We start from the raw sequence: 27,082 nt of genomic DNA, 5'->3' as shown, positions 1-27,082 counted from the left end.
ACGTCACTCAGAGCCGCGCTGGTATTGGTTGAGACAGCGGGTGTGTAGCAGAGGTAACATTTTAAAGGAGGAGTGAGTACAGGATCGTGAGAACTAGTCTCACAGAAGAAAAGCCGTGCAACCATTGGTTGGAATTATTTTGAATTCAAAGTGTAGATTGGTCATTGAAAAATAAGAGACCTGCAGGTATTGGAAAAGCATTAAAGTAAAATCAAGTGTAATTGTGTATAAGAATTATCGGCACAAATTTATGTGGAATTTGGACCCTGCAGAACCAGGTAATAGACCCGATAGGAGGTATTTAGGTTTTGCGCACGAACAGTACATAAGGGGTAAACCTTACATCATGTATGGAGAGAAGAGAAAAATGTCATTTATTAAAAAGATTAAGAATTTCTTTAAGAAAGACAAAGTAATTAAGACAAGAGAAAGAATTATTATTCCACCACCGAATACGCCCGCATCATACATGATGGTTGAAAGGGGCTATCACACATGTGAGTGGTTAGAGAACTGGACGGAGTACACTAAAGACGAGAGAGTATTGGCATTTCCAGAATATGGTAGTTTCAATGGTAGAATTTGGTACAATTTGAGAACTCGCATGAATGAATTAGATCCTAGACCTAGATTAACACAGTATGAGGCTTTAGAGGAATGGGAAACTGAGGCTTTTGAGCGAGACAGACCTAGAAACAATTGAAATTGGAGTAAGTTCTATCCTAGATTTCCCAGAGAATCGAGAAATAAACAAATGAAACAATGGAGACAGTCTATGTTAGTGGAAGGATTATATCCTGTGTTTGCTTTAGGAGAAGCATCTGGAAGTAAGAGTACAGAGAAAACGAAAAATGTAATGACCAGTGGTGCTTCAGATGATGATTATTTAGAAGATGTGTTAAAGAAAAATCCACAACCTTATCGTGAGGAAGCAAGTAGAGTTAATCCTAGTGCTCCGTTCTTAAACCCGCCATTGGTCCCGGAAGTATTACATGAGACCTCATTAGAAAAGTTATTACAAGACAAAGAAAGAGAAGCACTAAATAAACAGAGAAGTGAGTTGATTCAGAATATTTCCCAATTGAACATGAGTCCTGAAGCCCTAACAATCCCGGTAACTATAGGTCCAGTTGTTCCCTTGTATGGAGATAAACAGGCCAGTCCTAAACCCCCTGTTTTAGCTACACCTGTAGTACAGAAGAGAACGGAACCCTTAATAGTTGATGACCAAGCAAGTCAATGTGAGTCAGTAATTTCCTTAATGGATTTACCTATACGAGAACCTGTAAGTGGATCGGTTAGGAGAAGCACATCCGGGAGTCCTAAGGAAGTCCAGATAGAGGCATCTACAGGAACAAGAAGGGCTACAGTAGTGACACCGGAGGCGATAGAAAGGTGATCCCGTGAAATAGAAAAGCCAAAATCCCAGCCAAAGGTATTGCATATTTTCAAATTAAGAGTTGAATTGGAAGAAATGATTGCTGGAAATGTGGGATTGGACAGGTTAAATACATTCAGTGAAGAAGAGTTGCTATTTATATGCAGAAGCATTACCCGTAATACAAAAGTGTTTCATGAAAAATTAATGAATATGGCTGCTGACATGGGAATTGACATTGGCAAATCTAAAGTGTTACAGAAACCTTACCGTGCTGAATTTTCTGACAAAGATTTAGAAGACATGAATGTGTCCGGTAGGAAAGTGCAAATAAAGGAGTTATTGGCATTGTGCAAAAATGGGGTGATTTAGATAGATGGACAAAGAAAAAGGAAGAAGCCTAAGCAAAACAAGCTGCAACTGAATATTTGTTAAAAGGACCCGAGGAGGTAGAAAGGTTGTGCCCAACGAGAGAAGTGCCAGGAGGAGGATATGTACATGTCCCATGGTCCCGACAAGACATTTTGTCATTTACAAATGATTTCCCAAAACTTAGAGAGAAACCAGTAGAGTGGTACCGACAAGTCGAAAAGTTTGTGAAAGTGTCAAAAATATTGCTAAAAGATTTGGATGGCCTATTTGATATTGTAGTCCCTGTAGATCTATGGATAGAGTGTAAAATTGCAGTTGATTGGCTTAATGATGAGTACCCTAGAGATTCAAAGACAGGAGCCCCATCAGATGAGGTTATGAAAAAGTATAATCAGGTGATATTATATTTAAAAGGAAAGGTTCCCCCAAAAGAAACAGACTGGACAAGAATAGACAGAACTACCCAGAATAAAGATGAGTCAGTACACGCATATTATGAACGTCTCCTGCAGGTATTCAAACAGTATATTGGTTTGGAATATATTGATACCAAAGATATGACACATTTTATCTATCGGTTTGTGCCAGGTTTAAAACCAGAAATTTCGCAAATGATTAAAGACCATAAGATCTGTTGGCAGGCCAAGCCTATCGACGAGATCCTTAAATATGCAAAATATTGTGGGGATGAAATTGACAACAGACAAAATAATTTAGAAGAAAAGGTAATGTGGGCTCACGTGAAATTGGCAGAGCAGCAGGAATTACAGTTAAGCCAAATGGAAAATAGTTCAGGAAAAGGGGAAGGACAAGGAGACGGAAATGGGGACAAGTTTAATGGAAAGTATTATAGAGAGGAGGCTAAAAAGAAATGTCCATGTCACGGGTGCAGAAAAGTGGGGCATTGGAAGATCGAGTGTAAAGCTGTACAGAATGGTAATGTTCAACCTGAATATTTAAATCCACAGACACAGAATGAGGTGCCAAAAAAGCAACCACAACAGGTAATACAAAACCAGTTACCCCTTGCCCCTATGCTAGATTATGGGAGCCAAGTAAAATACAGTACGGATAATACAAATTGGGAAGGAAATATTAGGAAGAATTCAGTGACTCCACAGTTTCTTTTGAATGACACATTTTTTGATGAGGACACCTTTTGACGGTGCCAGAGAGGGGAGGACGAGGAGTGCGTACTTGGCTCCTCCTTGCCGGTAGACCAGACAGGTCCATACATTCAGGGAAAAGTTGAGAGAAATGATGTTACCTTTTTGTTGGACACTGGTGCTACCCGTTCTACTGTGAGAACAGCAAATGTTCCAAACCTACCCCTCTCGGGAGAAGCGATCCAAGTAGTGGGCGTTTCTAAAAAACAAATTAGGACCCCTGTCACAGAACCCATGGAAGTACAGATAGGGAACTTCAAAGAAATGCATAAATTTGTCATATGCGATTCCAGTCCGGTAAACCTGTTAGGTAGAGATCTGTTGTGCAAAAAGAATTGCACTATTTTCTGCACCCCAAATGGTGTCGGAATTCAGACTCCAGATGAAGATGGAGTTTACAAATTGATGTTAGCCAAAGAGGAACAAGAAATTAAAAAGATTACTTTAGACGATTTGCCTCTTTAATTGCAGAAAACTGTAAATCCTGATGTGTGGGATTTAATCGGAAAAGCAGGTGTTGCTATAGAAATAAAACGTCTGGTTGAGCAAAACATTCTAGAAGAAATAATGAGCAGGCCATGTAAGTCACCTATAATTGGCATAAAGAAACCAAGCGGAAAGTATAGGGTCGTACAAGACCTTAGGAAAATTAATAAGATTGTCGTACCATGTTGCCCAGTAGTGAAAAGTCCAGCTGTGATTCTGTATCAGATACCATGGGGAGCCGGATGGTTCACCATAATCGATTTGTGTCATGCCTTTTTCTCTATTCCATTACATCCAGATAGCAAATTTTTATACTCGTTCAAATTCGAGGACCATGTTTACGTTTGGAACCGCGTTCCTCAGGGGTATACAGAAAGCCCCTCAATCTTTATTCAGATTTTGAAAAAATGTCTTGAGTCTTTGGTACTGCCAGGAAAGTCTGTTCTGGTGCAGTATATAGACGACCTGATGGTGGCGTCTAGAACCCGAAATGACTGTGTGGTTGACACTATCGCATTACTGAATCACTTGGCTGAAGGTGGACATAAAGTGTCTCCTGAAAAATTACAGTTTTGTACCACTTCAGTGAAATATCTGGGGCACCAGATAGAAAGAGGTGTATGGAGAGTAACCACAGAAAGAATTAGAATACTCAGAAACATGATTTTGCCTAAATCACAAAAGGAAATTAGAATGTTCCTTGGAGTTGTAGGTTACTGCAGGCAGTGGATTGTGGGATTTGAAGTCCTAGCTAAACCTTTAATACAAATGACAAATAAAAGAGAAAAAGACCCAGTAGAATGGGATGACGAGAGCATGACTGCTTTCTTAAAGTTGCAAGACTGTCTGTGCTCAGCTCCAGCTTTGGGAATGCCTGATTATTCAAAAGAATTTGCCCTGTTCTGTGATGCACGTGACAATTGTGCACTGTCTGTTCTGACTCAGACCCATGGTTTAACGCGACGTCCTGTGGCATACTTTTCTTCCACGCTGGACCCAGTGGCATCAGCATTGCCAGGATGTCTGAAAGCTGTTGCTGCAACTTGTGTAAACTGAATCCATTATTATGGGTCATCCTGTAACAGTATATGTCCCACATGAGGTTGTGATTCTATTGACAAGAACACGTACACAGTACCTAACACCTAGTCGGCTGACCAGGTATGAGCGAGTCATCTTAGGTGCAGAAAATGTAACCATTGCCAGATGTACCATCTTAAATTCAGCCACAATGTTACCTAATTCTCATTTTGAGGAAGTAAAGGAAGAAGTCGAACATGATTGTATCGACCTCACAGAGTACAGTACTAAATCTCGACCAGACATACGAGAAGAGCCATTGTTAAAACCAGATTATGAACTGTTCATAGATGGTTCATGCATGAGACATGAGGATGGAGGATTGAGTGCAGCCTATGCTGTGTGTAGGGGTCCAGTCGAAGCATCCCATTTACCAGGAGTCAAGTCTGCACAAGCAGCTGAATTAATTGCATTGACAAGGGCTTGCAAATTTGGGAAAAATTGGAGCATAACCATATACACTGACAGTCAGTAGGGTTACGGGGTTGTGCATGACTTTGGCCAGCTTTGGATGCAAAGGGAGTTCATGACTTCTTCAGGTACTCCCATTAAAAATGGTAATTTTGTAAAAGACTTACTAGAAGCAATTCAATTGCCAAAAACAGTGGCTGTGGTCAAGTGCGCTGCTCACCAATCTGGAAATGATAAAGTGACAGCTGATAATCGTTATGCTGACCTTATGGCCCGACATTGTGCCAGATTTAAAATGGCAATAAACAAGAAAATGGATGCGTGTGAAAACAGCTGCCAACTTATGTTGCTTGGACATGTGAAAACATGGGAAGAAGTGAGGGAAGTACAAATTAAAGCTGAATTAAAAGAAAAGTAAGAATGGGCGAAAATACGATGTCAGAGAAGAGACAGAGATGGTGTAATTGTTTATCTTGATGGGAGACCTGTATTACCTGACTGTATGCTTGCTCCTATGGTTAGGATGTACCACAGAGACACCCACATAGATAGAGATGCTATGATCCATTTGTTCAGGCAAACATGGTTCAATCCGAGGTTCAGGAACATAGCAGAGGGTCTTTGCCAGAGATGACTGATCTTTCAACAAATACATTCTGGTAAGAAAACTATAGTCCTCCCAGGAAAGATTGGAAAGGCAGAAGGCCCCTTCATAAGACTCCAGATTGATTACATCCAGTTACCCCATTGACGAGGACTAAAGTATGTACTTATAATTGTCTGCCTGTTTTTTAAATGGGTAGAAGCATATCCTACACGCAGAAACAACAGTACCACTGTAGCCAGACTCCTGTTGAGGGAACTCATACCTAGGTTCGGCTTTCCAGTAACGATTGAATCAGACCGAGGGTCTCATTTTAATAACGAAATAATTTGTCTGATCTGTGAAGCATTCAAAATTGAGCAAAAGCTGCCCTATGTATATCGACCAGAGGCTTCTGGCGTTGTAGAACTGAATGGCACAATCAAGTCGAGTTTGGGAAAGATGTATGAATCTACCCGATTAGAGTGGCCTGATGCTTTACCTCTTGTTTTAATGGGACTCAGAAGCATTCCAGACAGAAAAACAGGCTTGAGTCCACATGAAATACTCATGGGAAGAGCAATGAAGCAAGCATGTGTACCAGGACACAAACTGCTAAATATAACTGATGATTTAGTACTCAAGTACTGCAAGGAACTGGCTGATCAAGTGCTTTCTATCTCCTACCAGGTTGGGGAAGACGCTGTCGCCAGACAATCAACTCCAGCACATGATCTGATTCCAGGTGATTGGGTTGTAATAAAGGAACACACCCGAGAATCTTGCCTAGCTCCAAGGTGGGGAGAGCCACATCAAGTAATACTGGTCACCACCACAGCAGTAAAGTGCAAGGGAATTCCAAACTGGATCCATGCCAGTCATAAAAAACGAGTGACTGAACCTGAAGAAGTAGGCGCTGAAGGTTGTGCAGCTGAGGGGTCTCAATAAGTTGGTCCTGAAGTAGTTGACGAAGAACAACCGAGCACCAGCCAGGATGATTGGATTCCAGTAGTTGAAATACCTGAAGAGATCATAAGAACCAGAAGTCAAACTTATTTAGACAGACAGAGTGATAGTGAGTATGAGTCAGGAAAAGAAGAACGTACTCTGAGGAGGATCAGATATGGAGAGATCAATGTACTCAGACATTTGAAACAGCTACCAGAGCTCCTGAGTCTGAGGAGGGAAAGACAGGTATTAGGGTGGAGGTTCAGGCAAAAAACAATCAAGAATTTGAAGGGCCTGAACAGGAACAGATAGACGTAGAAAATCGTGTTCAGGAAGAAGAAGGCGAACAAAATCAAAGTCAAAGTCAAATTCAGCAAACTCCTGAACAAGGCCAGATTAGCAACCAGGCAGAAGAAACAAATATAAGACCTGGAACAAGTCAGACAGAGAGGGACACAGAAGACATCAGTGAACAAATTGTGCCACAGCAAAACGAAAATAAAAGAACATCTGAAGAAAGTCAAGTAGTAGTGCCAGCTAAACGACTATGGCCTAGTTTTTTTAAGAGACTGAAATATCGCCTTAAAACAGTAAATGAAGAGCCAGAACAAGTAAATGAAATAACCAGCCAAGCAGGAACATCCTCTTAAAAGCCAAAAAGGAGGAGTCTCCATTTGAAAAGACTGAATAATAAGTTCAAAGGCCCTGAATGGACCTACATCATCCTTGAAGATTTCAAAAACTTAGAAATAAGTGACGAAAGTGATGATGAATTAATTGCTGACGAAACTGACGAAGAAGTGAGACCAGTTAAAAAAAAAGTTACACATGTTAAAAGGCTGTGTAAAAGTTACAAAGAGGGGTTGATACTCCTTAGTCAGAAATGGCTGATTCAAGAGTTAATCGAAAGTCAAAAAGAAATTGTATAAAGACGTGCTGTAGAATATGTGTATGTAGTGTATTAATAGTGTTTATAGTATGGATAGGATTAACAGTAGCAATTGCTTACATAATGGCTGCTAAGCAAAATAACACTAGTTTACCCAGAAAGATAGTGCACCACAAACAAGATAGATTTAGAAGCACCAGATGAGATAGAATTACATCACTTTAGAAATAGAAACAAAACAAAAGTAAATGCATTTGCTAATCTTTTAGTACACTATGTAGAAACTATGCAAATTAGTGATTGTTATGTTTGTATGAAACTACCCTCAGTAGCTGAAAGTGTTACCTATCATCATTTACCTCTGAACTATGGCATTTTCTGTAGTGTAGTAACTAGTCTGTTTTACAAAACTGGAAGGTTACAGTATTATTATTCTAATTTAGATGTTATTTTTTCCCTGAAATCCCTATACGTGAGAAAATTAACCCTGTCCTTAGTGCTAAACATGCACAATTCTTTGGTGAATTCTTTCTAACAATGAAAACTATAGATATAGCTGACGCACATAGAGATAACTTAACTTGTAAATGAAGAAGAAAAGATATTTTTGAACTTAGTAGAGAAAAGGGGACAGGATTTCCATAGAAAGGCCAATGAACCAAAACCCCAGATACCCAAATGGGCTGAAAGGGAAGAATCTATGGCAACTGGCGAGACTCATGCTGCTATGTCCATTGACTTTGAAAAGAAGGGGAAAATCTGTCTCCATAGAGATAAAAATGCATATAACAATGTATTCCTTGGTTCCAGTGAATGTGAACACAATTTAAAAATTATTGGGGGTTGGGGTTTCAAAGATGGAACAGAACCAGTTTTTCCTGGGATATATTATATCTGTGGAAGTAAGGCTTACTTTAAGCTGCCTGATCATTGGTATGGGAGTTGCTATTTAGGAATAGTATTCCCGAAAATATACCATTTGAAAAGAATCACTGGAAGCAAGGAAAACGAAAATTGACTAACACGTTATAGAAGAGCTAGTTTTTCAGAAATTGTAGGTGATATATTTAGTGCATTGATACCTTCAGTGGGAGTAATTCTAAATACACAAAGAATTTGTAAATTATCTACAGTGGTTGATCGCTTATCGACTGATACTGCTGGAGGATTCTTATTGATCAACACTGAAATGGTTGCGATCAGGTCAATGGTTTTACAAAATCGACTTGCTCTTGACATATTATTGGTAAAAGAGGGTGGAGTCTGTAGAATGTTGAAGGCGCAACATTGTTCCACTTACATACCTGATAAAAGTGTAGAAATTGGAAGGTATGTAAAGAATATTACACATTTGGAAGAAGAACTGAAACCACTGGAGGTTGATAGTGCATGGAAGAGGCTAACTGACGGTCTCTCCTCTATAGGTAATTGGTTATCTAATATAGGTAGAAGTATTGTAGGGAAAGTGCTGATGCCAATAATGGGGATATCACTGATTATCTTAGTGATATTGATCTGGTGCAAGTGTTACAGGAACGAAAGAAAGTACTCAGTAAATAAAAGAGGAAAGAAAAGAGACTTAAATGAGATAGAGCTTGAAGAAATGAATGGGGATTTATATAAGAAAATGAATAACTCTCACATGAATAACGGGAGAAAACATAACAGAATGTTTGAAGAAATTGAACTGAGTAAATGTTGAAAGTTGGCATCTGTTTCCATAATTTATGATGATATAAAATATCGCCCTCCCCCTCCTCCAGCACAGAGCGCACATCTCTTGTCTGTTTTTATGGCGTGTTACTTCTTTGATCTTTCCCCTTCATTATTTTCCTCTCGTCCCTTTGCATTTCCCTTTTGTTTGTTTCCCATTCTCCTTTAGCTCTAATTTCTTCTCCATTCTTCTCCATTCCTTCTGTCATCTTTACCGATTTTGCTTTTATCTTTGGTGCCAATCGTGTGTATCAGATGCGTGGAAAATCGCTATTTTTTGTTTTTACATCTCCCTCCCCCCATCAATTTGCAGCCAGATCAGTGCTCCCTTCACACCTCCCCATTGCCTTGTGCCCCAAAACGCTTGTATTGATCATCACGGATTCAAACTGTGTGATCCTGGACACATCGCCAACCCCTCCTTCATCCCCGTTCACTGGCAAAGGTGGGAGCGCTTAGAAGCAAGCTGTATACCCGTGTTAAGCGGCATATATGGAACTGGGCTGTTACATTGGCAGCTGCGGCTACCGCCCCCCTCCAACACCCCCACAGCGCCCCATGCTAGATGTAAGTCTCCCGCACCCAGTATTTGCTACTTTACATGTCTCTGCCTGTGAGTTCACTCCATAGGGACCCGGCTCACTTAGCCGACGTGCAGGGAAGGATGTGCGCTGCCACTGTGCCCCCCGCTCTCCTATAACACTTGTAAATATGTGCCTGCGGATGGCCCTGTCTTTGCATTCCTATTTGCATACGGTGCTCTTGCAAGGACATTACATACATATAAGAGTCGTTAGAATTTACAATAGAAAAAAACATTTGTTAGCAGGACTGCAACAATGGCAAGTTGTGCTGCAGCAGGGGCTCTATGAACGCACACTTTGTTGCTGTTACAACCACAGAAAGACTGCGGGGGTTCTCGCAGAGTGAACGCCTATGTAGCCATGTTTAACTGTGTATTTCGCAGCACATTTCACTGTTGTAACCCATGTGTGCAGCACCAGTACTATGAGACTCTGGTGCTCAGTGCCACAAAGGCTTCCGCACAGTAACTTGCTACAGTACAGAAATCCAAGCTTGTGAGCACAATGCTGCGGTCCAGTCCTAGATATTCTTACCAGCCTGCCAGTCCTCTTCAGACTGCAGCTCCTTTCCTCCCCCACTGGAGATCCAATGTAAGTATCGCGCCTGCCGCTGTCCATGGACTTCCGGCCGCGCTTGCCTTCACCCCTGCCCTCTAGCCCCACCGGCAAACCTGGTTTTGCTGGGTGGTAGATTCTAGCACGAATGCTGCACGTTACCCGTCGGCACAGGAGTCCATGTCTACCCAAGTACACTAAATAAACAAGCTAAAAGCAACAACGCTGTCGAAGGATGGCACAATGCTTTCCAAGCAGGTACAGGAAGAGGTTCCCTAACCCTACATAAACTCCTTCAAGCATTACAAAAGGAGCAAAGCTACCAAGAACTCCGAATGGAGCAATCTATAGCAAAAATAGGCCCTAAACTAACTAAAGAAACGAAAAAAAATTACAACACCTTACAAAGCCAGGTAACCCTATACCCAACTACCAGAGGCCTACCATACCTATCTACCATAGCTAAAACAATTCTTTAAACATAACTCACATACCTACACTATTCAAATAGTAAACATAAAATATACATATTAAACACATTTTAGAAACTGTAACAAAATCATTCAAATATATTTAACATATTTCTTTAAATATATCTAAATAATGTCCTTACAATTTCTAACATATACCATGAAATTACATAAAAAACTAACATGACAATCCCACCCAAAAAAAATGAAAAATACTTACTCACTTTGTTGCTGAAGAGAAACCGTTGTAACAAAATAAATCCTTCCTTAGAAGTAATCCACCCAAACAATCCAAACTAGATCATCCAAAAATAACACGAAATTCCCAAAAATTCTTCTCCAACACAATCCACTCGAAAATCCTTAAAAACCCGAAAATAGTTCCCAAAAACAGAAAAAACGCTCCATTGAAATGTAATGTAAATAAAATTTTAAAAAACACATCCATTAAGATTCTTCTCCATAATAGATCCAACGATAACCCATTAAAAACCCTGAAAATAGTGTAAAAGAAAAAAAACGCTCCTGGAAAAAGCGAAAATGTTAGAAAGTGTGTCTCTAATATATTAAAAAATAATAGACACCCTTCTTACGAAAAAAAACCCGCAATCTTCTCCCAAAAACGACATCCACACGAAGTACCTGTAAAATAGAAAAAAAACATACCCACCCGCACACAATGCACCCCAACATACAATTTAAAACATTATTAAACATAATACAAAACATTTAAGTAACATTTCTAACTCTATTCCTACCTCCTCAACATACTAACCCAAAACGAGTAAACCGTAACCACAACAATAACCGTAACTACCGCCTAAAACACACACATCCTACAACTACCAAACAATAGAAAACCTACACACACTCCACAAACACTCAAACTAAACATATATCTTAAATAAAGTACTTAAAATTAAACTTACATTTCCACACGCGAAGCAGCCTCCAACCGCGAGCTCTTCCAAGTCAAAATGACGCAAAATAACATGACGCGGTTACAAAATAGTCCCAAACAAATAGTCCCATTTATATTAACATTAAATAACATCCTAAAATTATTTTACACGTGTTACAATATACATTGTGTAACTATTGTATTTTTTTAATTAAACAAAAATGTAACATTGTTATAAAAATTATTACAATGTACTATATGTTATTTTCAATGACTGTATATTAAATAAACAAACATTTACCTTAATAAAAAATTACTTACATTACTGTATGAATATACAATACTGTTATTAATGTTACTATTTTTTACTGTTTGTATAAACCAATAATTTACCTAAAAACATTACCAAAGTAAAAATACTTTACCTCTGTAAAAAATATTATTATTAATATTTTATATATTAATAATAATAATTTATTTAAAAAAACACAAATGTAAATTGTATATTAATGTTAACAAAACCTACCTTTTTTATTAATGTTTATAAATATGTTTACTACAAAACATGTTTACAAATGCTACCAGTGTTAAAAAATTATAAGAATAGTTGTTGTATATGACTTGTCAAATAAATCTTTATTTTTACATTAAAAACTGTGAAATAAACAAACAAATGTACACTTAATAAATATTATTTTACTTAAAAATATTTGTAATAAATTATGTTTGCAATAATAAATTTTTGAGACAAATGTACAACTGTGATTAAAATGTAATTATTTTTCATTTATATTATGAAAATAAAAATGTACAGATAACATTCAAAAATGTCAATAAAATTATTTTCTTATTTCTTATTTTATTACCCCTTTTTTGAAAATAATAAACTATTTAAAACATGCTGTGACTGATTAATGTATTTTTAATTACTAACAATTACAATAATTAATTAATATTGTTATAATAATGTTACCATACAACATGAGTTAAACATAGTTAATGTCATTATATATACTCTCACAAAATACTAAACATTCATATATTATAATTTACTATTCCCACTCCATCAACTATATATTCTACCAAGGTGCTGAACAGTCAACCCAAATAATGTATTATTCCCACTCCACCAAGTACAAACTCAAGTAAGGTGCTGGACACAAAACCCATATAATTTACTATTCCCACTCTACCAAGTACAAACTCAGGGAAGGTGCTGGACACAAAACCCATATAATTGACTATTCCAACTCCACCAAGTATAAACTCAGGGAAGGTGCTGGACTCAAAACCCATATAATTTACTATTCCAACTCCACCAAGTATAAACTCAGGGAAGGTGCTGGACACTCAAACAATATAATTTACTATTCCCACTCCACCAAGTACAAACTCAAGTAAGGTGCTGGACACAAAACCCATATAATTTACTATACCCACTCCACGAAGTACAAACTCAGGGAAGGTGCTGGACACAAAACCCATATAATTTAGTATTCCAACTCCACCAAGTATAAACTCAAGGAAGGTGCTGGACACAAAACACATATAATTTACCATTCCAACTCCACCAAGTACAAACTCAGGGAAGGTACTGGACACAAAACCAATATAATTTACTATTTAATTTTAGTTTTTTTAAATTTTTAAATATTTTTTACATTTTAAAAATAAATTTTACAAATTCACATTTTTAAAACACTCCCCACCCTATAACCCTAAAAACCCACATCCCGCTCCTAAATTTTATTATACTTTTTTTGTAATTAACTTTTTTTTTAAAATAAATTACAATATTACAACTTCACATTTCTAAAACACTCCCCACCTTATTCCCCTAAAAACCTACATCCCACTTTTATTATACATTTTTATATATTTTTATTTTTTTATTTTTTTTAAATGTACAATTTTTTTTTTTATTCACTTTTTTTAAACACTCCCCACCCTATTCTCCTAAAAACCCACATCCCATTCTTAAATTTTATTATACATTTTTGAAAATGTTTTAATTTTTTTTTTTTTTTTAAATTAAAATAAAAATATTACAAATTCACATTTTTAAAACACTCCGCACCCTATTCCCCTAAAAACCCACATCCCGCTCCTAATTTTATCATACATTTATTTAATTTTTTTTATGTTTTAAAAAAAAAAAAAAATTTAAAACATTTTTTCCAAATTCTCATTTTTAAAACTTATTATTATTAAATCTTTATTTTGGTGGATTTTCACCATAAAAGACATTTATAACATTTCATAAAACAATTAAAAGATAATGTTTATACTTTACAGAATCATCCAAGTCCGTTAAAAAAAGTTTCATGGTACAAATGTCACATTTTTGTTCGTTAGGGTCACTGACCATCCTTTAGGCATTTTCTCCTCAAAAACCACATTGTACCTAGATATTTAGCCACTGCGAAAACAATGTGGTCCGACAAATCTGTTTTGAGGACTCTGAAGGCGGCCAAACACTCTCCAAATCCGAAGTTTCTGCATAAAGGGACGATCCATTTCTTGCGAATCTCATGATAGACTGGGCAAAAGAAGATTATATGGAGCTCAGACTCATTTGCCACTCTACAAGCTGGGCATACGTTGACTGCTTGTTCGCTCCACTTGCTTGTAAATGCTCGAAGTGGGAGGGACCCGTGCCTCCACTGCAAATAAAGTTTCCTGAGTAAGGGAGGATATAAATTGTCTAGAACTGGCTCAAAGCTATAGGTATCCTTAGTACGTAAAAATGACTCCGTTAATGTCCCATGATTTTGACGGTGGTAGAGTGCCATTAATTTGCTATCGTGGTATACCTTTGCCAATGTCTTTTTGGGGAAAAGTGGGCAGGTGGTTAGAGGGTCAGACCACAGCTTCACAAGGCCCAGACCCTCCAGCTCAGTTTTGATAAATTTCAGCCATTTGATTTTCCCTGCATTAGGCATAGCGAGCACCTCCTGGAGTCCCTGCCTATAGCTGATCAATTCGGGAATTGACCACAGCCTACGCCAGTAAGCCAGGGGTCGAAACGCCAATTCTTCATCGAGGGGTCGCATCCCTAGATCTAACCTTAAAGGGACAAGAGGCGTGCTGGGAGGAAGTGCTACAACCCTGCGAATGAACTTGTTCTCCTCTTTCAGCAGGTCCTGAGAGGCTGCATGGCCCCAAAGCTCACACCCGTACATAGCAGCCCCCCTTGCCTGTGCCCTATAAATCTGTAGAGGTGGACCAACGGGTCGGATAGATGACTTGTTTTTACCCAAGAGCTTCATGGTACCACCCGAATACTGAATCAGTTTGAGGAGTGCTTTCTCTTGGTGGGTGCACCAGGACATTCTCTCATTTATCATAATTCCAAGGTACTCAAAAGTCCTCACCCTTTCGAGTCTGATTTTCCCGATCATGGGGCTGGAGCGGAATTTTGGGGGGGAATTAAACACCATGAATTTTGTCTTTAGGGTGTTAATTTCTAGGCCGTGTTCACCACAAAAATCCACGAAGCCATCTAGAACACGCTGGATGCCCATCGACGACTTAGAGAGCAGCAGATCGCCGGCACTCTGGAGCCTGCCAGCTTAGGAGCATCAGAGTTGACCACCCCATTCAGATGAGAGATAACCCCATTGACATAGAGGCAGAACAGGGTCGGTGCGAGCACACAACCCTGCCTTACCCCCCTGTCAACGGGGAACCTATTTGACAAGGCTCCTTCCTTGCCACACCTCACTTGTGCAAAATTAGCAGTGTGGAGACGAATAATCATCTCCAACAAGCCCTTAGGGACCCCCAGTTTGGCCAGCACCTCCCAAAGCTTTTTGCGGGGGACCAGGTCGAAGGCTGCCCTCAGGTCCACGAATACAGTATAGAGGCTGCCACCCTCCAACTGTACAGTTTTCCAAAAAATGAGGGCAAACCGAAAGACCTGATCTATAGTTGAAACCTTCTTTCTAAAGCCCGCTTGGAGTGGACTCAGAATATCATAGTCCGTCATCCAATCCAACAAACGATCCAACAATAACATGGCAAATAGCTTTTGTGAAACGTCTATCAGGCTTATTGGCCTATAGTTGGCTGGGAGCAGAGGAGAACCCTTCTTGAAGATAGGGACTATCTATGCCCCCAGCCAAGTTAGGGGGATCGTCATACCGTTCAGAATCGCATTGAACAGCACCCTGAGGTACGGGGCCCAGATTTTAACTTCGTGTTTGTATAGGTCACCTGGAAGCCTATCTAGGCCTGGCGCCTTTTCAGCAGCCAGTCCCCTAATTGCCACTCTCCACCCTATTCCCCTAAAAACCCACATCCCTCTCCCAAATTTTATTATACATTTATTTAAATATTTTGTATAAATACTTTTTTTTTAAAATCCAAATTCACATTTTTCAAACACTCCATATCGTATTCCCCTAAAAACCCACATCCCGCTCCTAAATTTTATTATACATTTATTTAAATATTTTTTATAAATATTTTAAAAAAAAATTTAAATTTCCAAATTCACATGTTTAAAGCACTCTCCACCCTATTCCCCTAAAAACCCACATCCCGCTCCTAAATTTTATTATACATTTATTTTAAATACATTTAAAAAAAATTATTTATTAAAAATTATATATATCTATATATATATATTTCTATAACTTAACTAACACATTTAACAATCTAAAATCCAAATATGGATATTCTTACACCCTATATTTTGACTTTCGATATTCTAACATTCTATATTTTTACATACGATATTCCAACACTCTATATTTTTACATTCAATATTAATTACTTACAAACAAACGATATTTTACACACTCGATATTAACAACTCGATATTACTACCTTCAATATTTTTTTTAACTATAAAAATAGATATAACTTACCTCGATATTACTTACCTCGATATTATTGCAGACTCGATATTCCTGACTCGATAAAAAAAATTTGATATTTAGACTGCATACCGGTTGGACCTTTTGCACTCCTACCCCATGCTCTCCTTCACAATTCTACTCGGAGATATGGAACAGTCAAACATGGAGGACAGATGCTCTTTCTTTCAGGTTGCCAACGGGTCCAATGTACTTCTTTCCTCCCATTTGCCTTATCCCTTGGCTGCTTCAGAAGATTCAGGAGGAGAGAGTTTATAGTAATCCTTATAGCTCTTTTCTGGCACAGAAGGATAAGGTTTATGACTGTAATCCAAAGCATACATTTCTGACTATCTTCTTTGCTTCAAAGACAAACTCATTTGTCTCAGAAGGTGTTACAAGTTTTAAATCTGTTGGGGTGGAAGTTATGAGGATTCGGTTAGAGGCTGGGATGTTCTAGGGAAGCAGCCTTTTAAATTCAAGAGTCCAAGAAACCATCCACTTTGTACTCGTACTCCAAACAAGTTAAACATTTTAAAAAGTGGCATGCAATCAAGAACCTAACGCCCACCCATCCAATCCTTTTGAAATCTTGGATGTTTTAAAGGATGGTTTTCAAACTGGCTTTATCTCTTTCAATCTTTTCTTCTCAAAGGGCATCCCTTGTGGTTTTAGGGAGTTGTGGGCTAATTTAACGAAAATCATCACTCTTAATAAAAGGTTCCTGAAATGTTTTAAACTTAAGAGGCCTCTACAACCAGGAAAATTCATAAGAACCAAGGGCAAACACCAAAAAAGATAAACTGATGTGCTTCCTCTGTGGGATTTGTGCATGGTTCTTACAAATCTTCAGGGTTCACAATTTGAACCAAAAGGTCCACAATGGTTAAGAGCAAAGGTGGGTTTCCTTATGGCTAATAGTTGGGCTTGAAGGTTAGGTGAGATAGGAGCAGTGTTAGCATCCTATAATGATACCATATTTTTCTTGTATACGGTGGTTTTCAAACTTGACCCCAAGTGTAAGCCGAAGATAGAGCTGAAGTTTCTTTCAGAGCAAGAAACTGTTTAATACCATTTCTCAGCCAGAGAAAAAGCATCAGATAAACAGTGCTTAATTTGTGAATGAATATGTGCTGGGGCTCTCATCGGAAGGCCACTGCAGCTTCCACCACACATTGCCCCTGCCAGCTGCCAATAACAATACCAACTCAACTACTAATCATCACACTCTTACAAGTTTGACAATTCAAACTATTCCAAGACCCCAAAGCTATAAGAGTGGCTTGGAGGCAGGTTTTAATCATTGTAGATGTAAATTAAACTGACAAACAGCTGTTGTTGTGCTCATACCTAAATTAGCCAGACAGCCCACCATGTGGCAGAGTGTCTTAAGCCCTGGTGCTGACAATTAGGTGCCAGTTCCAAGCACTGGAAACTACCAGCTCAAATTAAGCACTCAGTTCATTAGATGTAAGAATGGTGTTGCTAATTTATTTGGGAAGGACAAAGGATCTCAGGAAACCAATGTGTCTATTTGTTTCCTATGGCCTGGCCAATAAGGGTAACACGCCTTCATTCTGCATCTCCTAGTAGGTAGAAAAACAGGCCTTCCTAAAGACATATTCTGGACCTACATCCATTAGGTGAGTTCCTGCATCATGGACAGAAGCAATCGGCCTTACTCTCCTTGAGATTTTTAGGGCCAGAACATGGTCTTCTGCAAATACGGTTGTAAAACACGATTGTTTAAACACGGTGAAATTGTTCATTTTGGTAAATACCAGCTTTTCCCGGATCCTTAATCCTCCCCGTTTCCGTCCTAGTTCCTCCCTCTTCTTTTTTATCTCTAATGTTGATTGTTCTCTAAGTACTGAGAAGTACCTGGGGCAGCGGCCATTCTTAGTGGAAAGGAGGGGGTTTGGGGTAAAGCACTGAAGAAAGTTTTAGTCAACTCTGTCTCAAGAGGCAGGTCAGGGCACATGGTTGTGATTGTGGCAGGGTAGATTGAGGCTCAAGGTAAAGAAGATCACAGAAGTAACATGTTCATTAACATACAAATAGTGTTCAATCTCCCTTTAATGTTGTACTTTTTGTGTCAGGTGGATTTCAAATGTCATAAGGGAATTATTGACTCCTGATAGAACTGAAAAAACACTGTCCTTTGGTGTTAGATTGGATAGAGATAGAGAGATCAATCAAGCGGGTAAAATGCACAATGTGTATCAATGACTTCTTTATTTAAATACAGGATTTGTCACTTGACCAAACTGTGTGGTCTTTGCCACATCATTTTACTTCACTTCAGAGTGTCTCATTTCCTTTACTGACACATTTGAGAGCACCTTGCAGTATTTCAATTCAGCATGTGGTTGATAACAAACTCCTTTTATATATGTTTTATAAGACCATAATGTTGTTCCACTTATAACAACAATCTCAAGTAATGGGCAAGTGACAACTGACTTCGCTCTTCATTTATTCATAGCAATGTCGTCACGGCGTGAAGGGAGCTATGAATGATTCTAACTTAATGTACAGAAACTATCACTCTTAATAAATGTTGCTCGATGTATTGCAGCGCTATAATCTAATATACCAAGCTTAAACACTTGCAAATGTTAACAAAAACGTACATATAGAATTTTAAAGTTTTTGTCATTTATTGAACAATTTACATAACAAATATTCTGATGGTAGGCTCATGTTTGGCTCCTACGGCCAAGCCAGGCTCTGGCAGAGGTCTCCACTCTCTCAAATACTTAATGACATGCTCACTTCTGATGGCCCCATGAATTCTCACAGGGTCAGACTGGGACAGAAAAAAGGTCTGGGTACAAAAATAAAGGTGGCCTCTGTTAGCAAATCGGATAGGTAAACAAGCTTAAAAAATGCAATAGGTCTCGCCTTTCATTAAGTTAAAGCCATTTGCTTTGCTATACAATACCATTAGCAAAGCAAATGGATTTAACTTAATCAAAGGCGTGACCTATTGCATTTTCAATGCTTGTTAATTGTGTGAGCAAGTCACACTTTCTCGCCTCAACCTTTCACCCCCTTTCTCTCTCTCACTCTTTTCATTCTACACCCATTCCTCTGTTGATCCCCTGCGCTCTCTACCCTCTCACTCCACTCAAGCTCACCACACAACCTTCCTGAGAGAGGTCTCACTGTCTTTTCTCATACACTCCTTTCTCATATCTTACTTCCATAAATCTTAGTCTCATCTCCTCAAACTCTCACACCATTCTCTCAAAATCCCTCCTTCCTGTTCCACACAGTCCTCTTACACTCCCATTTCAATTCACATGCACTCACACCCTCACTTCACAAAGGAATGTTCCTCTAAAAAACGCATGCACACATTCCATCCCCTCTTTGAAATCCTCCGTTTCTCTGCAAAACCCGCGAACTTGCCCTTCGCACAAACTTGAACTCCATTACACTGAGCATTATTTCGCTCATATCATTATGCAAAAAAATGAACAAGAAAAAACCTCTTATGACGACTTATATGTGTTTATACAGTTGTGGCAATAAAGTCAATTATTTATACAAAGGATGCATGAGATGACACAGACTAGTCTCATACTTATTTTTTATTTATTCTTCGTTATACAAAAATACATATAGTTTTTTGATTTTTCTGCAGTTTTCATTTATATGACATACATAAATAATACATTTAAATGACAATTAACATACATTTTTTCAAGTACATGTGTTATTTAAAATTGATGTTCTAAATGGAACCCCTTGTATGCTAGTGTAAGCATTCATTCACACATACATACACATACTATCTCACACACAACCGACAGTGACAGAAAAACCTTAAAAATTTGCAGGTTTTATGTTGAAATATTATTGTTGTCCAATACAAGACTCCTCGTAATATGATATCATTCTGTCAAGAATCACAGAAGACAGTACATGTGGGATCGTAGTAATCTCTGTTTAAATTGTTTTTCACATTTAGTCTTTATATTATTTCCTTCTGTTGTTTACCGAGGATCTTTGTATGCGTACAGCCTACGTACGTTTCGGTGATGTAATATTTGAAATCACCTTCTTCAGGGCCAATTTGGACTAAACCAATATCTGCAAAGAACATGTGGGGTTCTCTATGGTCTAGTGAATTACGGCAGAGAGATGATGAAACAAATTATGCTGTAGCATTGCTGAAATGCTTACTTTTGCTGGTTGATAAATGTTCTTAAATTAGCACAGGCAATTGGCTTAGAAGTCTGATGGTATGTAGGTAAATGGGGATAGTTTTCTCCTACCCTGATTACGGCGAGTTTTCCTTTTGTATCAGATGAGGCAGAGTTCTCCTTGTATTTATCAGTGTTCTTTTTTATGTAGTCCTCTTTACGCAATTTGCCGTGCTTCAAGGGGAGACATATGTCAGGCTACTTAGTTGCTATCAGGTATAGAGTCCCATCATACGCGGGGTGCCGAACGCCGTGTCTCTGCCACCGACCTGAAGCACGGCAAATTGCGTAAACAGGACTACATAAAAAAGAACACTGATAAATACAAGGAGAACTCTGCCTCATCTGATACAAAAGGAAAACTCGCCGTAATCAGGGTAGGAGAAAACTATCCCCATTTACCTACATACCATCAGACTTCTAAGCCAATTGCCTGTGCTAATTTAAGAACATTTATCAACCAGCAAAAGTAAGCATTTCAGCAATGCTACAGCATAATTTGTTTCATCATCTCTCTGCCGTAATTCACTAGACCATAGAGAACCCCACATGTTCTTTGCAGATATTGGTTTAGTCCAAATTGGCCCTGAAGAAGGTGATTTCAAATATTACATCACCGAAACGTACGTAGGCTGTACGCATACAAAGATCCTCGGTAAACAACAGAAGGAAATAATATAAAGACTAAATGTGAGAAACAATTTAAACAGAGATTACTACGATCCCACATGTACTGTCTTCTGTGATTCTTGACAGAATGATATCATATTACGAGGAGTCTTGTATTGGACAACAATAATATTTCAACATAAAACCTGCAAATTTTTAAGGTTTTTCTGTCACTGTCGGTTGTGTGTGAGATAGTATGTGTATGTATGTGTGAATGAATGCTTACACTAGCATACAAGGGGTTCCATTTAGAACATCAATTTTAAATAACACATGTACTTGAAAAAATGTATGTTAATTGTCATTTAAATGTATTATTTATGTATGTCATATAAATGAAAACTGCAGAAAAATCAAAAAAGTATATGTATTTTTGTATAACGAAGAATAAATAAAAAATAAGTATGAGACTAGTCTAATGTGTCATCTCATGCATCCTTTGTATAAATAATTGACTTTATTGCCACAACTGTATAAACACATATAGGTCGTCATAAGAGGTTTTTTCTTGTTCATTTTTTTGCTATTTGCTACTCCCACCTCTTGACCGCAAACATAACTAGGAGTATCCCTGTTACTATTTGCTCATATCATTATGTTTTTTAGTTCCTGTTTCTCATAAACACTTTTACGTTTTAACTCTCTGCCTCATACAGGTGCAGCCCTGGAGGCCTTGTTATGTTCCCTATAACCGGTTCCAATGTTGACTGATCATTTTTGAAAATGATGGTGATGAAAACCAAACTGTTCCACAGTTAGGCAACATCGGCCTAGAAGCCCTGGTGATGAGGTCAGAAGAGAAAGTATCCGGCAGGATTGTAGACTTAAATCAATGCACTGAGAAAATGAAGATGAAACATGGGTATTTTGGAAACTGGTGGAAAATGAAAGTTTGAGGTAAGTTACAAGTTAATGGAGTATGTGTTGATTTTGTAGTTATCCAGATATCTGGGCTTTAAGTGGAATAAAAAAAACTTGGGGCCTCTAAAAGGGGAGTGGCCAATGTAATTAAGGACGTGGCATAAAACAGGTAGGCTAAAATCTGTGCTTAGCAAAGTGTGCCGCACGAATTGTATTTTGCTGTTTCTGTCACTGCATCCAGATATTTGATACAACAAATAACATCATACCTACAAGTCAGGATGATTGGCTTTGTCAGTGGTTGTTCGTTGCATAAGATAAATAAGCAGCAACTATGGCTTGTGTTTAATTTTGAAAAAGCTTCCACTTAAAGCCCTGGTGACCACGAAAATGTTGCTGCTCCTGACTTTCAAAAAGAGAATGGAAAATCCAGAGAGAAAATTATTCTCTTTAAAGGATTTCCCTTCCTCTACAACGCTCCCCTGGCATGACGTCATGCCGTAACTTCTCCAATAGTGAGAAGTGAGCAGTGTGAGCACACAAACATTTACTTAATGACATGCCTGCTGTTACTGAAGTCCATGGAAAAACGGACTACCTGTGCTAGGGCACAAAACAAAGCACAATAGGGACCCGTTTCGAGGCCCCCCTTTAAAAAACTACCGGTGCTCAGCACCAGTGAGTCCCGGCCCACTTAAAGCCCTGCCAGATATCAAGAAAAGGCTTTTCCACAGGCGGTCCTTGTTAGGTAGAGCCTTTAAGGCACAGCCTAAGTAACATGCCCTTGACATACACACACACACAGGTGTCAACCTCTTAAGAAAGGCTATAAATGCCCACGGGTCATTGGCTGCGCCCTCCCGGCCTCTGAGTTGCACCTGTTTAGGTCCACCACCGACTTGCAGACAATGCATGAAGCAAAATGATGCAGAGTGTAATGAATGGGTCGTAAGTCACCAATATCTCTCGTTTATTCATTGGCCTTGATGTAGAATGGAGGCCTCCTGAAGGTATTATATAGCGCAAACTCGACCCGAAGGTATCAGAGCGCTTTTAGTTGCACCAGTTAGTTGCATTACAGATGGACATTTTTAATTTTTTTTTATGCACGGAAAGATTAAGTAATTTGCCCAGAATCACAGGATGCTACAGCCTCCTGCCAGACTCGACCCTGGTTCTCCAGTGTCAAATTCGGCCGTTCTAGCCTTTAAGCCACGTCCGGGGCCCCTGAGCTGCAGGGGCCCACGTTATGTCCCCGATGGCTTCCTGGTGTGAAAATCGAAGTATGGAGGTGAGGGGAGAAAGGTTGTGCAGACCAGAGGGTACATGCTGATGAGAGTTGGGGGCTGGCGAAAGAAAGAGGGGACAGGTTGGTGTGAGAGGCAGGACATGGCGATGAGGCAGGGAGGTAGCGTGGAGTTGTAGGGTTATTCCCCCAGGACAGGCTGCCCTGGTATGACTCGTCTCCCAGTCCCTCCTGCGCAGCAGGCCCTGGGGAGGGAGCTCCCGCCCTCACCCCCTCCTCCTCAGACGCCCAGCCCAGGAGAGGCGCTGCACTGATGCTCCGAGCCACGGATGATGCCGGAGTCCTGTCAGGGCACCCTAGGGGAGGGTACCCGGGCAGCGCCCTCTCTTCATCCGCTGCAACAGGCAGGCACATACTCCTCACTAGACAGTCCGCGGCGCATGCCCTGAATCCTCCTGAAGCGCTTCATGCTGGGGCTTCTGTGCACCATCTATGAGGGCACATCTGCCAACAATTCATTGTTAATTTTTTTTTGAGGGAACATGGGGTTCGTAAATTATATTTTTTGCTAAACTTTCCCCCCCAGAACATCTGGAGTCGCATTTGTGCATTTTTGGGACCGTGGGGGAGATAATGGAGCGGGAGCGGAGGGAGAGTATAGTGGCCTCCCTGCAGGCCCAGGGGGCCCTGGTGGGGAGGCCGAAGGTGAGGAGGAGGGAGCCAATACCAGCAGGAAGGCCCCCCAGGCCAGGACTCTGCAGAAAGACCGCGAGCTGCCTGCAGGGAAATGACGGGCCCCCACCCTTGCGGGTTCTCCAGAGCACGAGAAAGCCTGTGGGTCTGCTCCCGACCCTGGCATCCGAGGTCCCCGACCCTCCGGAGGACAGAACGCAGCACCGAGAGTCGGTGCAGGGGACTCGTATCCTCTCCCCCATCCCCCAGGAAGAGGAACCCAGGGGGCTCAGTGGCAAGGTAAGGCTCATCCACAGCGTATCACAAGACGGCGAAAGGACCGGGTGTTTAATATGTACAAGGCAGATTGTATGTCTCGGCTTCGCTTTGCACGCCCTGTGATCTTGGGCATGTTGTGTGTACATGTGTGCAAAACGTATTTATGGCAAGGGACGGTATTTTTTTATTGGGTAATACAAAGGACTTTGGAAACAGTTGGTGCCCCTAAGTACTCGCCTGCAGTCGTGAGTTCTGTCATATATCAGAGTCTCAACAACACCAAAATGTCCTTAAACCTTTTTTTTGCGTTTTCGTGAATGTACCAGTTGGTGTTCACCTTTTACCCTTTAATGTTTGAGAGGCCTGTTTGCGGACTAAAGAGACCAGAAACAAGCGCTCGGCATGACGTTGACTTTTGTCTTTTTCTGCCGTCCCACTTGGACGGCCTCGGCCTGCTATCCTTCTGGCCTAAAAGTTTTATTATCTTTATGGGGCCATCTGTTTGACCCTATAAAGATAACAAAGCTTTTATGCCAGAAGGAAGTCAGGGCAGTTCGTCCAAGTGGGACAGCAGAAAAAGAGAAAAGTGTACTTCACCACAAGGTCTTTCCCATTGGCATAGCATAAACGGTGACGCCGGCCAATGGGAAGGAGGGGCGGGGCTTAAAGCCCGCTAGTGAAAGCTCCCCTAAATCATTAAATCTCGCCAGCGAAACTGCGCATGCGCAGCCATCGCAGGCTCGACCTAAAAAAGTAGCTAACAGTTGCAAACCGTGCAGCTTTGATCCTGTAAAGACAGGCTGTATAGGTGTTTTGCAAAGTATGGGAGATTGTATGCATTCTATGCTTGCTGCAGGCAATGTCTGTGGCATTATCAGTTAAATCAACAGCAAAAATCGACACACTAGACCATGAAACAAGCTCACAAACAGTCAGAAAATAACCCAACCACTGACCTGTCAAACCAGCCTTTCTGTTGCTGCAAGGCGGCCCTGATTAAAGCCCCCCTGCAGTTATGCGAATTTCCGCGGGCATATTTTCCTCATAATTATAGATTTGCCACCTAAGCCATCATTTGCTGCATATTCTTAAGATTAAAAAAAAAAAGTTTCTAGATTAACCGAATCAAAAAGTTACTAAAATAAAAACGTGGCAACATGTGTTGCTGCACCGTGACAGGCCCTTTGCAACTTTGCAACTTACCAACGAGGTGAAACATTTGCCCAACTGCGTTAATGTGTAAAAATGACAAAAAATGTAATAGTGCGACAAAATGTGATATTACCGCATAATGTGCCTAGCCTTGCCCCATAATTTAGTCAACCCTGCGCAAAGTGTGCACTCTCCTGCCACATCACTCAAGTGACCCTGCCTATAGGCCAGTTCTATTCTAGGTGTCCACAGGAAGGCTAGACCATCGTCAGAGGGGGGGCTTTTTTGTTGCAGATTTATATAGCGGGAACTCGACCCAAAGGTATTGGAGCGCTTTACATGAATGAGCACCAATTACGTTACAGGACACGATAAATGTTGTTAGGCACGGGGCGATTGCGTTATTTGCCCAGTATCACAGGAAACTGAGCCTCTCACCAGGGTCGAACCTGGTCCCCCAGCTTCTTAAGTCGGCCGCCCTAGCTACATCCTATCAAAAGGTCCTCACCTGACGAAAACAGTAGCAGAGGGGAGAGATCGTTAATTCCGTGTTTGCAGCCTATCATCAGCCCTCACAGCGGACTGCACATGCGCCCTCTCAGGCCCCGCCCCTGGCAATACCTCTATCGTCCGAGGGTGAAGCCTCCTTCGGCGCAGCTGCTGCTGCCGCTCCTTCAGGGCTGCGTGCTGTTGTTGCGCAGATTCCGTCTGCAGGGGGAGAGCAGGTTTTCTCTACTGAAAGTCGCTGAGTGTGGCGCAGATTCCGCCACCCCTGGGGATGCCACGGAACCCTCCCTTCGGCGAAGGTCAAGAGCAGGGCAGAGGCTCATGCAGGACGAAGAGGCTCATTCAGGACGAAGAGGCGGACTGGGGAGGACTCGGGGGTGGGGGCGACACTCTCGGACAAATCCTAGCGAGCAACAGATATTTCACAACCGCGTTTTAGCATCAACAGCCGGGTAAGGGGCGGGGGTGACTGGTGGAGGAAGTAACTGGAGGGGCGCCTGCTGTCAGCCAGTGGAGGACGATGACCACCCCACCCTCCAAACCTAAGGCGCCTTAATGCGCTTTAGTTTTCAGACGTCTGAGTTAGAGTTCGTTCATTCAGGCCGAGGCAACATGCCAGTATGACAGCTTGGCAAAAAAATGAGCGGGGGAGGGAGTAATGAACCAGGCGCAGAGCATATGCCCATTTCACACAGATTGCTTGACTGGAGCGGGGCAGTCTAATTCGAGTTCGCTCCCAAGTATCTTCTGTTTCCATGCACCTCCTTTCATCCTCTTCGTCTTCGCCTCTCCTTTGAACTATTTGCCATTACTTTTACCCCTCATTTCTCCTTTGTTTCCCTCAGCCTACACATTGCTACTCTAGACTCCATGCATATTTCCTCACTCCTCTGCATGAGCCTAACTCTGCTCTTGTGCCTCCTACCTCTCCCCTTAAACTTGACTTCTTGCCTGTGTGGAAGAATTAAAAAAAATATATATTTTTCTGTAATAAAGATGAATGAATATGAATGTTTTATGTTGGATCCACTACACAAAAGATGATTAAAAATTACAGTTAAACGAATTTATTTACGAGGTATTAAAGTGT

At 40.4% G+C, this 27,082-nt stretch overlaps 1 protein-coding gene across 2 annotated transcripts in view; it reads right to left on the bottom strand.

The window, feature by feature from the left end:
• LOC144766890 (membrane-spanning 4-domains subfamily A member 4A-like) overlaps positions 1-26,291 on the bottom strand; it is a 462,568-nt gene extending 436,277 nt beyond the window's left edge. The window contains exon 1 of one of the 2 annotated variants that reach the window (XM_078650601.1): positions 26,107-26,291. The gene's annotated coding sequence lies outside the window, so the exon portion shown is untranslated. The other variant, XM_078650600.1, reaches the window with a different exon arrangement.
• Positions 26,292-27,082: the final 791 nt, after the last annotated feature.

The sequence above is a fragment of the Lissotriton helveticus genome, chromosome 7 (genome assembly GCF_964261635.1).
Source record: "Lissotriton helveticus chromosome 7, aLisHel1.1, whole genome shotgun sequence".
Classification (NCBI taxonomy): domain Eukaryota; kingdom Metazoa; phylum Chordata; class Amphibia; order Caudata; family Salamandridae; genus Lissotriton; species Lissotriton helveticus.
This window is presented reverse-complemented; position numbering and strand designations above follow the sequence as displayed.